Source organism: Camelina sativa, chromosome 19, assembly GCF_030686135.1.
Source record: "Camelina sativa cultivar CO46 ecotype springtype chromosome 19, ASM3068613v1".
In the NCBI taxonomy this organism is placed as follows: Eukaryota; Viridiplantae; Streptophyta; class Magnoliopsida; order Brassicales; family Brassicaceae; genus Camelina; species Camelina sativa.
This window is the reverse complement of record NC_141898.1, coordinates 14,542,233-14,560,284: the sequence shown is the minus strand read 5'-3', so window position 1 is coordinate 14,560,284 and position 18,052 is coordinate 14,542,233. Positions and strand designations below refer to the sequence as shown.

Genomic DNA, 18,052 nt, shown 5'->3' with positions numbered 1-18,052 from the left:
AAACCAAGAGCTTCATAGAAAAGTTCAAAAGGAAGAAATTGTGAATTTTGTTGTTGATCATGCCATCAAAAATGGTTTTTCCTCTTAAAGAATAAAGATAATGCTGATAGTTGCAGAGAAATCAAAGAATGATGAAAACAAGGTTGCAGGTTTCAAGAACAGTTTTTTTTTCATAGGTAGCTAATTTATTCTTCAGTTATTATGGCTACAGAACTCGGATTCTTGCTTTGAAAGATGTTTTAGAAACTTGGCAGCGAGATATTTCCAGTGATATAAAGATCACCTTATGATTCCTTGTGTTTTGATGGTAAATCGCTCTCAAAGTTGGCTGATTGCTGGTCTGTTTTGTTTCAGAGCTGTCTTACGGATTTGATCATAACTTGCTAACCGAAAACCTAAATCGCGATCTGTTTCTTCCTGTGGCTTCATATGACTGGTTTGGATGTTGTCACCAAGTTTCATAATTTTCTGGATTGTTTTTTCTGCTCCGTTTACGGTCTGCTTCAAGACTGATGAAAACATTTCAGTTCAAAAATTTCAGTTCAAGAGTTTTTTATTGACTAACACACTAACATTGCATAAATCAAATGAAAGCATTGATAAGTGAATCAAATCCAAAACTCAAACGTATTGATACATAAAGTCAAACTTGAAATAGAACTGAACTCAAACTAAAAAACCAGCAACAACATTCAATCTCTCACGGTCTAAAAAACCTGCAACAACACTCCGACACAAACTCTAAAAAACTTGAGACACAGCTCAGACTCAATCTCTCAAAAACCTGCAACATAGCTCAGACTCAAGCTCTCAAAAACCTGCAACAACACTCCGACACAAACTCTCAAAAACCTGCAACAACACTCCGAATCAAACTCTCAAAAACCTGCAACACAGCTCAGACTCAAGCTCTCAAAAACCTGCAACAACTCAAACTTGTTCTCCATCAACATCTTCATCATCTACAACAGCTTCGGTCTCATCTTCACCATTATATACTTCATCTTCTTCTACATTTATTACAAAGTAACAATGTTAATACACAATTTAAGCTTTTACAACTTTTAAATACAACCTTTAAAACATAATGTACATACCTCCTTCATAAGATTCAAAACCCTTTAGCCAATTGCGACAGCATATAAGTGCTTGAACATTTTTAGGCAGAAGACGGCTTCTATATTTGTTAAGAACACTAGTACCAATACTGAAAGAAGATTCTGAAGCTACAGTGGAGATAGGAATGCTAAGAAGATCACATGCCATGGAAGCCAGTTCTCCAAACCGTGAAGAGTTATCTTTCCAATATTTTAGAACATCCAAACTCTCAAGACCATTCATTTCTAATGCAGGTTCATCTAAGTACATATCCAAAGATGACTTTCCATTGACAACAACATTTGCTTTGCGAAAGGCAAAGAAATCCTATCAGCAGAACAAAACATAATCCTTTTTGCAATATTTGCACACAACTCTTTCTTCACTAATACCCAAGCTGTTAACCTTCTTTATCACTGAGAAATGATCTCATACTTCTGAGTACTGCTTTCTTTTTTTTTTGGTTCTGATGACCTTCCCTTGTCAGCATCTTCATCAACATTAATACATCCCTCATCATCATTAGCATCTTCGTCAAGATCATCATCATCAGCAACCTCAAAGACTTTTATTTTCTGAGTTTTCTGAGTTTTAGGTGCTTCTGGTTCATAACTCACTTTCTGTTTCTGTTTCTGCTTCTTAGATGCTTCTGGTGCAGCACTCACTTTTTTTCTTTGCTTTGCAGATATTTTTGATCCGTTAAACGATCTGCTCTCATGTTCAGCATTTGCAGCATTGATAAATCTCTGAGATTCCAGGTCTACTGATCTCTGTTCATATGAGTCTTGCGACTCTTGTGACTCCTATCAAAACAAAAATAAAAAAATTCTATTACTAAAACATAATTTGAAACATGAACAGATCGTTTATCAATCATACATGAACAAAACTGCAACTTAGAACACTAAACTGAAAAATCAAATGTTAGAACACTAAAACTGAAAAATCAAAAGTTCAAAACTGAATGCAATCAAAGGTCAAGGATACATAAACCTTCAACTTAGAACACTAAACTGAAAAACCAAAAGTTCAAAACACTAAACCTGCATAAACCTGCAACTTAGAACACAAAACCTGAAAAATCAAAAGTTCAAAACAGAATGCAATTAAAGGTCAAAGATACATAAACCTGCAACTTAGAACACATTTAACGGAAAAATCAAAAGTTCAAAACACTAAACCTGCATAAACCTGCAACTTAGAACACTAAAATGAAAAATTAAAAGTTCAAAATAGAATGCAATCAAAGGTCAGGGATAAGTATGAAACATTACCATTACAGATATGTTCAGATGTGTATGGCTTCAGCTTCCAAGCCCCCAATGATACTCACAGTTCACAAACGAAAATTCTCACCTCTATGTTTGAGTCGTAAGTCGTAAAAAATAAAAAGACTTTTCAGTTTCCTTGTTAAACAATGAAAACACTCTTAATTTAGGGTTTTCGATTATAAGTTTTATTCTAAAACCTTTACAAACTCTAAGTGAAACAGAAGGTTCAAAGTTCAAAGAAAGGTTTCAGACTTTGACGGGTCGACCCGCAAACCCGCAATCCGCAACGGGTTAGCCCGCTCCAACCCGCGACCCGTGATGGACTAATCCGCTAGGCCCGATATTTCATGGACACAAAAAATGATGTCCAAGCCCGCCCCACCATGATACTTACAGGAGAAGACAAGATTTGTTTTTCTTCTCAGGAAAGAATCAAGACAAAGGGGATTTTGTGAGTTGGACCAAATGAAGCAAAAGGTGGAGTTTGTTGTGGAGTTCTCTCAAGACCCTTGACGGAAAAGATAAGTGCACTTTGGTGACATAGATGGCCAAATCAATTATTTTAAACCACTCTGCAAGTCTCTGAAACCAGGGTGTCACAATTCACCCCACTAACAGTTCGCAACGTCCACGTTGCGCACCAAGACCTTCACCCCCGACGGTTCGAGTCCACTCGTCTCCACACTCGTCTGGGTTTGGCTCTGATACCACTTGTAACTCCCTGACCACCACCTCTTAGTGGGCCCCAGTTTTAATCCTAGTCCATGGGCCTACCTTCTTTAATGGGCCTCACGACCTCTCACTAAGCATGTGGGCCCATCCATATCTGACTGCCTGTTTGATACGTCTAGGAGGATTTAAAGACTTGTTACCGTCCCTAGAAACCACCACATGATCTTTTCATCAGAAAACTCCAGCATAAGCACGCTTAACTGTGGAGTTCTCTCAGGACGCTTGACCGAAAAGATAAGTGCACTTTGGTGACATAGGTGGCCAAATCAATTCTTTTAAACCTCTCCGCAAGTCTCTGAAATCGGGGTGTCACAAAGACCATCAAGGAAGAGGAGAAACACCGAAAGTTTTGTCAAGTAATTCATGTTGGAAATAGTCATTAAACACAAGAAGGGTCATCAAGTCGATATAATTGCTCGAATATGTGCATGTAGGAGGTGAAGTATGACAAGTATCCTTGCCGCCATGCCTTGCGTGTAATATTGTATAAGAAGTTTAAGCCTGAGGACTATGTCTCCAACTGGTATTTGAAATCTACATGGCGCAAACAATATATTGGTCCAATCAATGTAGTTAATGGAATGAATTTTGGAGAAGGTCAGATGAGTGTATGATTCAGGCCTCTCCAAGAGAAACATCTCAAGGTGCCAAAAAGAAGCAAAAAAAAAGAATAAAGGGAAAGAATGAGTGTTCGAAGAAAGAGAAGCGAGTAGAAGAACCTCCACTGAAGAAGACAAAGATTATAAGAGAAGAAAGGGAAGTTCATTGTGGACGGTGTGGTTTAGCAAGACATAACACCAGAAGTTGTCCTAATGTTGGGCTCCCGGTTTACAGGCCAAAGATGCAATCTAAAAGTGTTAGTGAGTCTGGTCACGGGGAAGGAGCTAGCCAACCAAGTCTATCGTCACAATTGATTAAGGTCAAAACGTTTTTGTTTTAAGTTTAGATTTGCTTTTTCTAAACATTCTTTAAAAGTGTCTTTCGTGAAGATTATGCAGGGTTTTATAAGGCGGGGTAAAGACAATTAATGTAACAGTTTTGGGGTAGGTTTTGTTATAATATTGAGAGAAGAAGAAACAGAGTATTGAACTTGGATTTGGTATGATTTGATAGGATTTTAATATTTTAGAATTTTGAAATATTTGATTGAGTTTTTAGGAGATTCAATTAGTTTTTAAGGGTTTTATATTTAAAATACAAGAAAATGAATGTGATTATATAAAACTTTGTTATTAACCTTTGGATGATTTTAGAATATTTTATAACACAAAAAAAGTAAACTTTTTGTCAATAAAAGACACGATTACTTTTTGTAAAGTTTATGTTAATAACAGATCAAAAATACCACAAGATTACTTTGCTAACAAAATCACACTTTGCTATTGAAATAGTATACAACAGCACGTAATATTTCAAACGAGATCACACTTTATACAATAGTATATTTTTTAATAGCAAACGAGATTATACTTTATACAATAGTATATTTTAATAATCCACATATCAAAAGCTCTCTTATCCTAGAGGATTATTGTATTGATTAGGATCCTTTCAATAATCTACGGATCAAAGGCTCTCTTATCCTATTATATAAAGTGTGATCTCGACATCTCGTTTATTCTCTAAAATAAACACAGGCTCTTATCTTAGTACTCTCTAAATTAATTCACAGAAAGGACGAAGTGTTTATTCTTTTTGTATTGAACATATGGGGAAATTGCAATACAAAAACAAACCGAGCTAAGTGTTGAGATTAACCTTCAACAAAGAGAAAGGAGTTAAGTGAGAAGAAGATGAAGAAAAGAAGCACAAGGTGAAGAAGATGACAAAACATAGTCTATAAGAGCCTAACAAGAACAGTAGAAAGGTTGCAGCAACCAAGTAATAAAATCCACATTATCCGTGTTAAAAGGAGAAACCATTGTACAATGTCTTGGGCAGACCCGCTTTCTTGTATCCACACAACAAGAGTATCTCAAAGTTTGAACCTTTGTAATACTTATCCATAATGAAGCGATTGACAAGAAAATATCACTTCTAGCTTACCTCACAGCTTTATCCCTATGGGGAGAAGAAAGCGATTGACAAGAAAATATCAAAAACGAATGCAGTGCCAATACTTTGGCTTAGACCAATCCATGTCTTTTATTTACAAAATAGTTTCCTTTTGTTTCTTTCCTCATACACACAAAATCTATAACAAGAAGAAAAGAATCAAGATGTAATGTTCCAGCTAAATCCTCAAAACCGATTACGGTAAAACGAATATTATCACCTACAATTGTCTCCTTGTAAGGTGTAGTAAAAAATTGAATAATAAATCTTCTTCTGTCCCTAATTTTGATTGAAAAGGTCACAAGGCTTACCTCTCAGATTGTTAATCTTAGATCCCTCCCCAATCCAAGAACTGCTTCACTTCATCATAAAATAATCCATCTCTTCCACAATGGGTAAGAAGCCAATCCAACAGATGTAGTCAGCATGTGCCCTCCAAAGTATAACCAAACTCAATTATCCATCAACAGGTTTTTCTAGATGATGAACTCAGATATTTAGGTCTTTGGAACGTTGGTGTTTTTATTGCCGTTTGTTTTAGGTCATTGGAAACTTGTTTAAAACAGCTTGTTATTTCTGTTAAACATACTTTTAACATGAGCACCTAGATCTTAAACAACTATATTAATCACATAATAGAATCACATAATAGAATCATAAAGAGGATTAAAGTAATACCTCCACTCATTGTAGAAATAATGCTTCATTGAATGGTTTTTTCTTCTTCAATGGCTTGAAAACTTGAAAAGAAACTCTTAGATGATCTTTAGGTGGAAGATAAGGTTTCTCTCCTTTTTCCTATAAACTCTTTTCTTTATGTGTTGTTTTGTTTTTGTAATGATTTGTGATGGGGCAAACCATCTATTTATAGGAGGGAAGAGGATCTTACTTCTCATAAGGGTTTTGTCTTCTAATTTAATCTCAACCATCCATACTAGAGATGAAGACAGTGGTGACAAGTGTGAGAACAAGTATCTAGCATTGCTTCAAACACAAAATGCAACTTCACACTTGTCCTCTTATATAAGTTTTAGTATGACATGTAGCTTAGCACTTATCTTTATAAGCATAAACATGACATACAGCTTAATACATGTCCTTTTGGTTCCCAAATGATTAAAAAACAAAATATAACAAATCCAATTAAATAACCTACTAACTATAAAACCACATACACCGATAAAAAATAATTATTTTTTTACAATTTCCTCCCATTTTAAGAATTTGGAACTGTGTTTTATGTTTGGCTTGTCATTGCTTCTGGTTTGTGATGTTTTGTAAAAACCATCTATTGTCTACCTCAACTCTTATCTCGTTATCTACTAACAACATGCTTGATGGATTCGTCAGTCGTTGGAGAAGTGACACCCAAACTACTGTTTTCGAGAATTTGAAGAAAAACGAGACGACATGTTTGATGTTTTATTGTTTTTTTCAATTGGTCATAGTTCAATAACGACGTTTGATGTTGTCTTCTGGGGTTTATAGTTCTCGAGTCAACAAAAAATAGTCTAAAACGTTGTCACCTGAGTCCCTGACGCGTGGCATTCATGTCACTGGGTTTAACTGTAATTTAGCGCTGGTAGAGCTCATGTACGTATGGTTTAACACAAAAATATTAAGTTTAGGTTGTGAATTTAAGTTTTTGCTAAGTGAGGGAATGATTTTAGCACAGTGCTACAGACCATTACAGCTTTTCAATGTCCAATGTCTTGAGTGTAAGTAGCGTTTCCTCTATGGTCTAGCTTGAACACCATTACAGCTTTTGTTCTCATGTTCTTTCCAGAGGCCTTCTTAAACCACTTGACCAAGAAAGTTTCATCGGTTGATTCTAACTCCACCAACAATACACTCGTGCTGCAAGATTCCAGAAGCTGGCGTTGGGTCTTGGTCCGCTCAGGAAGGTTGCGGAACCGCAAACTCTGAGTTTTTAGCTTGTGTGTGGAGATCCCATGATCCGATGACGTGCCCTCCAGATCCAGGAATACGAAGCATGTTGTCTTTCTTGGAAAACATGACTTGCGACGAGTAGAAGCAAGGGTTTGCGATTCTAACGTTGGTCCACCCAGAGTTACTTTGAGCAGGCTTGAAAAAGCTTATTTGGGGCCCCAAAAACTTGACAGCCACAACATAGTCCTCCTCATCAAGTGGAGAAGATGAGGACACGTTGGTGACAATTTGAGTTTGGCAACGAGGTAAAGTTACCAAAGAAGGCGACGAAAAGTGTTTTGGTTCTCCTGACTCCCAACAAGAATGAATGAAACCCAAGATTCCATCGTGATTGAAAGTAGCTAACCAGCAAGTGTAAGGATGCCACATAATTTCATATTGATCGTCCACAGGCACCTTCTTCTTTGCCAAACAAGTGTGGCGACCTTTAGTAACATGAGGGGAAGATGAGAGACGATTACAAGGAAGTTGCAGTGAGGAAGATAAGTAACGATTAGAGAGAAAATGAGAGGATCTCATCAACGCAGGTTTGCCTTGGCACAACATCGAACCCTGGTTGAGAAACAGAGACATGATGAATGAATAATGAAAGATCTTAGCGAGAGGCAAAGAGATTTGTGAAAATGAAAACCCTAATTGAAGAATCGGTAGTGAATAGTGATGTTCATTTTATTAAGCATGTACCCGTTCCCCATTGCTATGTTAGCTCACTTATAAGTGTTAAAGCAAAATAAGCTAAAATGTTCAATACTTGTTTGACTTATGCGCATATCACGAATTAACGAGCAATAATATACCTCTTGCTTCATAGGTGAAAGTGTCATCTGTAAACCTTGGTTCAGGATCGGCTTTGTCGCCATACTCTCGTTCCTAGTCCCGAAAAATCATGACAGAACATCACCATATTAAATTACTTAGAGAGTACATGAGAAAAGAGACATGCATAACAGCTTTATGCATAAGTTTTGAAATTTCATGGATAGCAAAAAAGAAGCACGCAAACATCTCAAGGAAACATCTATATCCTACCTCTTTCACGTTGTTGTAACACAGGTGGAGAAGACATATATATATTATTATTCTTTCATACGAGAAGACCACATCATGCCAGAGACAAAAGAAACAGGTTCTTAGATAGTTACATGTCTTAACCTGAAATCTAAAAGAACATAAACCCGAAAATGAGATCATTGTACTTGCAGTCTAGATGCTTAGCAAAACTGGTTACATAAAAGCATTGCTTTAGCCAAAATTCACATCACATCAAACAAAATATTTGCATCACAATCACTGAAGCTAAACCAAAATACCTGTTGTTTTCGTTTTCTAATTGTCCTAGCTCCAAGTAAGCAAATAAGCAATCCACAGAAATATAGAACATTTATGATGAATTACACTAAGTTTTCAAATTTTTCAAACCAAAATATAAATCCTTGAGAAATATAGAACATTTTTTTTTTCTGTTTTAGCTTCTAAATTTTAGTGAAGTTACTTAAATATTGATTTTCTTAATAAATAAGACTTCAAAGAAATTTCAATCCAATTTTTGATATCTCAACTTCATCGCCTAAGCGAATAAGTTCACCTTCACGCTTTAGAATTGAGTCGACGTTGTTGTTATTGTTGTGGAGATAAACCCTCAAATTTATCAACATGACCACCATAAACTCCCTTTCCCTTGCTGCTACTTTTGCTTGACCACCAAGGTACTTCTTTGCAAAGCTCCTACTTTTGGTTAAAGTGTTCCATTTTTTGCATGTAGATCGGATTCTTCCCAGAGATATCAACGGAGTTCTACAGAGCAGCTCCTCCGACAAATCCCTTGGAAGATTTGATATATTCTTCATTCAACTAGGATCGATGTAACGCAAAATCAAAAACCAAAAAAAGCACCTTATATAGATGCAAGAAGAAACCCTTGAAAGGAAAGGATTTGATGACGGAACCAAAAACTACCCCAGAAAGCTTAATCAGGTCATGTTAATTGGACTTAAAATCCCACAAACCCAATCCAGTTATGTACTAAATTGGAATAAATATTAATCCACGACTAGCAAAATAAAAGTCGCTTGAATCAAAGTTCGAACTCAATAGGGTCACACCCTCTCAAAGACAATTCCATTAGTTCCGTTAATCGAGAAGCACTAGAACGAATCCATAACGTACTCTCAAGGTACAATCTGATATCAACCCAAGTACCTAACTGATTATTACAAATGTTATTGTTTATTTGTCTTTGATCATTGATCATTGCTCTGTGTTTTTTTGGTAGATGACTTGTGTGGATGATAAGTCACTGCAACACTTTTAGAGCTTTCTTTCTGGTTTCGTCTCCGAATAGAAACTAGTTTTGTGTGGATGGGTAAGTCACTGCAACAGTTTATGTGTTGGCTAAATAGAGTATAAGAACTCTTTTCATGTGTTTGACTAGAACTAGTTTTGTCTGTTGTTTTAAGATCCTTGTCAAATTTCTTATTTTTCTTAAAGATAGTGCTCCATCCAAGTGATAAACAATTACAACGTTCTTTTTTATTTTCTTTTTACCGATACATTTAAGTAAAGAGAGGTTAAATTTTTTTTTATATATATTTCTCCTTTATAAATAGTTTCTGAGAAACAAGAAATCTCTAAGGAAAGGTTAGAAATAAGTCTTGTAATTCATTTTGATGAGCTTCAACATGTCTTTTAAGGTGAAGCTTGGTTATATGTAGAGACAACCAGTTCTCGCAAAATCTAATCTATCTCATCAATCCATCTTTTGGTGGAATGAATGAATACACATATGAGAGATCAGAGGGAATTGAGATGTAACAAGCATATGTGTGCTATCATGGATTAATTCTCTTATATACGTTATGATCTATAGGTGTAACTCATTGATGATAGTAGATTTCTGGAGATTGTTTCCAGCGAGATGTGTATGCTAAGCATATAAAAGATTGGTTGCCAAGCTCTTTAAAAATTTCCCAGTCTCTGGAAGTTTTATTAATTTCACATAATCACATTAATTAAATGATGAATCTTATCAAACCGAGAGTTATGTCTAGGTTAATTCTGATTTTGCGGACAATGTATGTAGCTCATCTATATTAATATTTTTTAAGTATATTTTGTGTTATGCTCTTTTAGTTTTTCTTATTTAAATTTTTATTTATAACATTAACCCCTCAAGAAGTTCCAAAAATAACATTACTTCAGATTTTGTTTCCTAAAATTTTTACATTTCATTCTAACTAAAAAAATTACAGGAAAATTAATATGGAAACAAAATTATATATTTAATCACACCTTTTATCTATGAATCATTTGCAAACATAGAAAACAATAATTTGGTTCTCATTTTGTTTTCCAATATATGTGAGTTTTGATTCTTAACGTAAGAAGAATTTTGATTCACATTTATTTAAATATTATAATTAACATATATAAACTGAATAAAATTTTAAAATATTATGAATATGTAAAATTTAAAAAGTTTTCAATACAGTATGATATGGTTATATAATAGATGAGTTGTAAAGAGGATATGTTTGAATTAATAAAATATTATTAAATTTGTGCTAACACGGGTTAAATCCTCATTTAATTATTTTTCAACACTATTAATATTAGAATGTTTGACATATAAAATCAGTTTGATTTAACTAAGATTGTGTAAATAATTAAATAATTAGGAACAGTTTGACTTAATCATAGCGTATAATAATTTATTATGTATTTAGATCCCTTATTTTTTTGTTATAATAATTAAAAATCAAAATAGAATCTCAAACACTAAACAAAACAAACTAAATATAACAAATAAATGGTCATGAAGTATATTACGGGTTAAAAAATTAGTAAAAATATTTTGCCGTACAAACAGCTGGAAAAATTAGTTGTAGCTCTATTTACAAAACATCCAATATTTAACAAACAAATACAACATAAAATATAAATAATAATAAAATTATATGCACGCGATGTAACGCGGATTAAAATCTAGTTAATTAACAAAAACTCACAACAATATATAGTATCGAATAGTCTATCATATGATATTTATATCACAGTCTTTTTGACATCCCCTATATAATAAAACGGAAGTACACAACATCATTTTGTAGATTATATAATTTTAATAAGTTGGTTACAAATAGATTATAGATTAAGTTTTATATTATTTGTATAGTCTCGATTTATTGTTTCCCAAAATCTTAAAGAGAATATTCTAAAGAATCATTTGATATCATCTAACTTACCATACTAATTTTTTTTATTAAATTTTTCATCAAATAAAATCCTTTGATATCTAACTTAACATATTAAATTATTAATTATTATTATATTTCACCTCTCATTTTTATATATGAGTCTATTTTGTGAATCAAATAAATTATCATATTATTTATTATAATTAAAAAATAGTTTTATTTCCGGATATACCATAAGTTGATTTTTTAAAAACAAATATAAATGATTCAATCTATAAAATATTCAGTTTTTATTAATATTATTCTTTAAAAATAATATCTATTGAATTAAAAAATTTACTGAGTAACGGGTCAATATTTGAATATTTAAATTCAATTTCATACATTTTTGGTGAATTTTATAATTTTATATAATATAATAAACTTTAAATAATTTATTTTGAAATATTTTTAAAATATTAAAACTTGATATTAAAGTTAGAAACTATAAACACTCTAAATTGTTTTGTTATAGCAACGTCAATAATATGTCACTATAACATGAAAGAATTTTAAAAAACCAAATTTATTAAAACAAAAAGTATAATAATATATTAAATTACTCATAATATAATAACTCGCTTTTTAAAAACCAAATTCACAAAATTATGTCTTATAATGACATTCAAGTCATGAGGTAGAATATACATTGTTGAAATAACTTTACGTACATAAACTAATACAACATATTAAAATTTTATTTTAAAATAGAAAATATACAAAATTTTGTATAAAATAAAATTTAACTAGTGTTATAGCACGAGTACTTATCTAGAATCATTAACAATATAAAACTTATAAAATAAGTATATTTTTCAAGTCATCATATTTAGCATATGATTTTATTACATAATATTTTATCAAAAAAACTTTTAAAAATAATCACATAAATTATATTTTATAAAAAAATTACAATGTAAATAAAATGAATTTCAACTCGTGCTCTTAATCTAGTATTATTGAAGGACGGTGATTGTTGTCGGTATGCCATTTTCGGATGTGTAACGCAAAAAACTTTAAACATATCTTTTTCATATACTAGAAAAAAACTATAGACAGTAGTAATGTATATGAAAAAAAATCATTTTCAAACTTCCATATAAGGTTTACAATTTCCATAAACAGTTGAAAACCACAAACAGTTGAAAACCACAAACAGTTAAACATTGTGTTTTTATTTGCTAAATCTGGCTATACTATACTTGCATTTTGGTTTGCGAAATCTTTCATCAAATTCACGTAGTTGACCTTGTGTCATATGGTTTAACGACGCTGATGATCGATCATGGATGCGATGTAACAGAATCATTATTGGAAACGAAACTATCGGATTTACAACTATTATTTACCAATTTACCAAAGACGAAAAAAAATATATTATAAATTCAAAACTAACAACTAACTTCAAAAACAATAATTTTTTTATAAAGAAAAGCAAATTGACTCACATACTTGCAAAAAAAGGCAAATTAACAAAATTTTAGCTAAGAAGACCCTTAAATTTATAGTTTTTAGCCAAAACAATTTTACAGTTATTAGCTAAAAAGGCATCTTACATATAAAGTAAACAAAATTTTAGCTTAAAAGACCTTCAATTGTTTAGACCCAAATCAGTGGGTTAAGTTACTTGTCGTGTTAACAAAATTTTAGCAAAAAACTCCTTCTATGAATACTTTTTTTGCAACTGTCAGTGGCAACCTATATATAATACAGAAGCAACCTAGTCTTATTCCTCCTTCGTCTAGATACACTTCACACCTGCCGTCAAAATAATTTTTGTCTTTGCAAGCTTTATTACATTTTTTGTCACCATAAAGTCTATATTTTGTACAAGTGCCACGCGCGAAAGGGGCTTGGTAAGTGGAACATGCTCCTAATCAATCAGTGAATGATATGTAAGAAATATCTGAATATTTCTGATCAAACTAAATCCATAATTTTCGTTTTAATTAGCTTAATTAACAACCAACAGTTCTCTAATAGAAAACTCATTAATCATTTAGTTTTGATCAATTAGATCTAACACATATTATAATTCTCTTCTTGCCTCGAATTTTGTTTTCATCCTTAATTTACATAGTGATGCTTAAATGTATAATGGATCATGATATTCATCATACACCCTATACATTATAAAGGAGAGAAGGATACAAATGTAATTAATACTTATCAAAACCCTATTGTATGGACACTATATATATTGTACATTCACTAATGAATAAGAAAAGTTCATTCTTAATATGGTATCAGAGCAGTAAAAGTTTAAAAACCTAAATTTTTTTTTCTCTCGGCCGCCGCTTCTCTTCTTTATCTTCTTCTCTTGTCATTCTCTTTCTCTCTTCTTTTGTCGATCATGTCCGCAACTTCCAAAATTGTTGCACCCGCTGATGCGTCATCCCTCGTTAACGTTAACATGTCAAACGTTACGAAGCTCACTTCCACAAACTTTCTGATGTGGAAACGTCAAGTTCATGCCTTGTGCAATGGCTATGATCTCGCCGGCTATCTTGATGGTTCGACGACCGCCCCTGATGCTACTCTTACCACCGAAGGTACCACCACCGCTAACCCTGCCTATAAACATTGGCAACGGCAAGATCAGCTCCTCCTTTATAGTCTTCTTGGTGCCAGCCTCTTCTCTCCAAAGCCAACACGTCGGCTGAGATCTGGAGCACTCTTACCAACACCTACGCTCAACCGAGTAGAGGTCACATTCTTCAGATCCGTGAGCAGCTGAAACAATGGAAGAAAGGTGCTAAATCTATTGAAGACTACTTCAATGGCTTCACCACACGCTTTGATCAACTGGCGTTGCTTGCTAGTCCCATACCTCATGAATATCAAATCGATTACATCCTTTGTGGTCTTCCTGATGAGTACAAACAAGTTACTGATCAGATCGCCGAAAGTGACACACCACCGTCGCTCACCGTTCTCCATGAGAAACTCATCAACCAAGAGCTGAAAATTCAGACGTTGCTCACCGCCTCTTCATCCATTCCGGCTTCGGCTAATCTTGCTTCCCATAGAGGTCACAACACTCGGGGTCCTCAACAATCACGTGGGAACAATACCATGTCTCAACCACGTAACCAGTTTCATTCTCGTCCAATCTCACGTGGTCGTGGTTATCAGGGTCGTTGCCAGATCTGTGGCGTTCAAGTTCACAGCGCAAGGTGGTGTTCTCAACTGCAGTCCTCTGGTCGTGGTTACTCTCATTCTAGCGGTGGATATCAGGCTGCTTCACCACCTATGTGGCAGCCACAAGCTAACTTTGCGGCTACTCCGTCTTACAACCCGACTCCATGGATCCTCGATAGTGGAGCTACACACCATCTGACTTCTGATCTCTCCAATCTCTCTTTACATCAGCCGTATAATGGTGGTGAAGAGGTCAAAATAGTTGATGGTTCGGGTATTCCCATAACAAAAATGGGTTCTGGTTTGCTCCCCACTCCATCTCGCTCTCTTAAACTTCAAGATATATTATATGTCCCTGATGTTTTCAAAAATCTAATCTCGGTGTATCGATTGTGCAATGCTAATCAAGTTTCTGTGCACTTCTATCCTGCGTCCTTTCAGGTGAAGGATCTCAGCACGGGGGTCCAGTTACTCCAAGGCAGGACTAGGAATGAGTTATATGAGTGGCCGGTTACAAAAGCAACCATTTCCGCATTCTCCGCATCACCATCACCAAAAACCGACCTCTCATCATGGCATTCCAGACTTGGGCATCCTACTATCTCCACTTTAAAAGCTATTGTTACAAATTTTTCTTTACCACTCTCAAACACTTCACAAAAACAATTGTCGTGTTCCGACTGTTTAATCAATGAGAGCCACAAACTCCCTTTTTCTACAAATACAATCACCTCCACACACCCTCTTGAATATCTTTACTCCGATGTGTGGACATCTCCTCTTTTCTCTATTGATCATTTCAAATACTATCTTGTTATTGTTGATCATTACACAAGATATACGTGGTTATATCCCTTGAAACAGAAATCTCAAGTAAAAGAGGTTTTTATAGCTTTTAAAGCCTTGGTGGAAAATCGTTTTCAATGTCGAATCAGAACGTTATATACGGATAACAGCGGTGAATTCCTTGCGTTACGGTCTTTTTTGGCTGCTAGTGGTATATCACATTTGACGTCACCGCCACACACACCAGAACACAACGGTACTGCTCAACGGAAACATCGTCACATTGTGGAGACGGGTCTTTCACTCCTTAGTCATGCATCGGTACCGAAGACGTATTGGTCATATGCATTTGCCACAGCAACCTATCTTATCAACCGCATGCTTACGGATGTTCTGCATGGTATGTCTCTGTATGCTAAACTATTCAACCAATCACCAAATTACTTCAAGTTGCGTGTGTTTGGCTGTACGTGTTTTCCATGGCTCCGGCCGTATCAGACAAAAAAACTTGACGATCGTTCTACACCGTGTGTTTTTATTGGGTACTCACTTACCCAAAGTGCATATTTATGCATGGACCTCACAACCGGCCGAGTGTATACATCTCGTCACGTTCAGTTCATTGAAACGAACTTCCCGTTTCGCGTGTCGTCACAACCACCGCTGTCATCTGACTCCGCTGCCTCACATGCGCTGCATGCACCGGTCAGTTATGTGCCCTCGCCACTCACTCATTCCTCCTCCATGCCGTGCTCAGATCCTCACCCCGGTCCACTCTCCTCGACACAACAATCTCTGGGCGTCCCTGCATCTCCGTCGTCTCCTCAGTCCTAGCGTGCTCCACCATCACAGGTAAATTCGCCTAACACTTTATCGCTTGAATTGCAGCCATCATCGTCCAATTCTCCACAATTTTATTCACTCTCAAATCCAACACATAGCCCAACAACACCAGGCCTAAATATTTCTCACACCTCCACTCCACCAAATTCAACCTCTACTACACATTCTAGCCCAATTTTGAAAAGTCCAAGTCCATTACCCTCAAATCCTTCTTCGTCCACGTCCTCATCTTCTTCCTCGCATCCACCATCGCTAAACACTTCCTCCATTGCATCTCACCAAAATTCCACACCCGCTACTCCATCCCCCTCACCACAACCTCAAATTGTCCAACAACCATCTCCTCCACAAAATATCCATCCTATGCAAACAAGAGCCAAAAACAACATATCTAAACCAAAACAAAAGCTTAATCTATTGGCGGAAAAATCTCCGATGATACCCACTACTATGGCTCAAGCGCTTAAAGACCTGAATTTCCGAAAGGCGATGGTTGAGGAGATCAACGCACAGATGCGGCATCGCACATGGGATCTGGAAGAGCTTGACCCTTCGCAGCACGTTATACCATGTAAGTGGATTTGTACTCTCAAGTATCGTCCTAACGGTTCAATTGAAAGGTACAAGGCAAGGCTAGTTGCTCGCGGTTTTGCTCAATTGTATGGCCTAGACTACTCAGAAACGTTTAGTCCGGTCATCAAATCGACGACAGTCCGGCTGGTACTTGAGGTTGCGGTTAAACGAGATTGGAGCATTTATCAGGTTGACATCAATAACGCGTTTCTTAAAGGTACACTCACTGAAACAATGTATGTCTCACAACCACCGGGCTTTGTGGACCGTGACCGTCGTCATCATGTATGTCGCCTTCAGAAAGCTCTATACGGTTTGAAACAAGCTCCTCGCGCTTGGTATCAGGAGTTGCGTAATTTCCTCATACAACTAGGCTTCACAAACTCACTATTTGACACATCGCTGTTCACATACAAACACAACCGGGAATACCTCTACGTATTGGTCTATGTTGATGACATAATCATTGCTGGTCCATCGTCGCTTGTTCAACCGTTCAATGCCTCTCTTGCTTCTCGGTTTTCACTAAAAGATCTTGGTCCACTAAGCTACTTTCTTGGCATTGAGGCAACGCGAACAAAACAAGGGTTACATTTGATGCAGCGTAAGTATGTCACAGATTTGTTAGCACGCACAAACATGCTTGGTGCCAACCGGTCACGACTCCGATGTCACAGTCACCACTAACGTTACACTCCAGGACACCCCTAGCTAATGTCACTACATACCGCATGGTCATTGGGAGTCTTTAGTACATGGCTTTTACCCGTCCATACATTGCATTTGCGGTAAACCATCTATCTCAATATATGCATAAACCAACCACAGATCATTGGCAGGCTGCTAAGAGGATATTACGTTATCTCGTTGGTACCACGTCTCATGGCATTTTCATTCGTTCGGATTGTCCTCTTACTGTTCATGCTTTTTCTGATGCTGATTGGGGGGGGGGGGTGACAAAGGTGATTGTATTTCGACAAATGCGTATATTGTATACTTTGGGGGGAGTCCGATTTCGTGGTCATCGAAGAAACAAAGGAGTGTCGCAAGATCCTCCACAGAGGCGGAGTACCGTGCTGTGGCCAATACGGCTTCCGAACTTCAGTGGATCTGTTCGCTTCTGTCTGAATTGGTCATCACCTTACCTACGGCACCGGTCATATACTGTGATAACATGGGAGCAACGTATCTTTGTTCCAATCTGGTCTTTCACTCAAGGATGAAACATGTAGCAATTGATTATCACTTCGTGCGTGGCTATATTCAATCTGGTGCACTACGTGTCTCACATGTCTCAACACATGATCAGTTGGCTGATACCTTAACAAAACCTCTACCTCGTCCCCATTTTCACGAACTCGTTTGCAAGAT

At 35.8% G+C, this 18,052-nt stretch overlaps 1 long non-coding RNA gene and 2 pseudogenes across 1 annotated transcript; all 3 read right to left on the bottom strand.

Moving 5' to 3' along the window:
- Nucleotides 1–4,766: 4,766 nt before the first annotated feature.
- On the bottom strand, nt 4,767–5,992 carry LOC104766442 (uncharacterized). The gene is made up of 3 exons (XR_764030.3): nt 5,835–5,992; nt 5,468–5,732; nt 4,767–5,162 (listed from the first exon to the last, which is right to left on the bottom strand). It is a non-coding gene; the product is annotated as an uncharacterized LOC104766442 (long non-coding RNA).
- Nucleotides 5,993–6,853: 861 nt separating this feature from the next.
- LOC147920579 (uncharacterized) lies at nt 6,854–7,679 on the bottom strand (annotated as a pseudogene).
- Nucleotides 7,680–8,629: 950 nt separating this feature from the next.
- Nucleotides 8,630–8,953, bottom strand: LOC147920578 (putative F-box protein At3g24580 pseudogene; annotated as a pseudogene).
- Nucleotides 8,954–18,052: the final 9,099 nt, after the last annotated feature.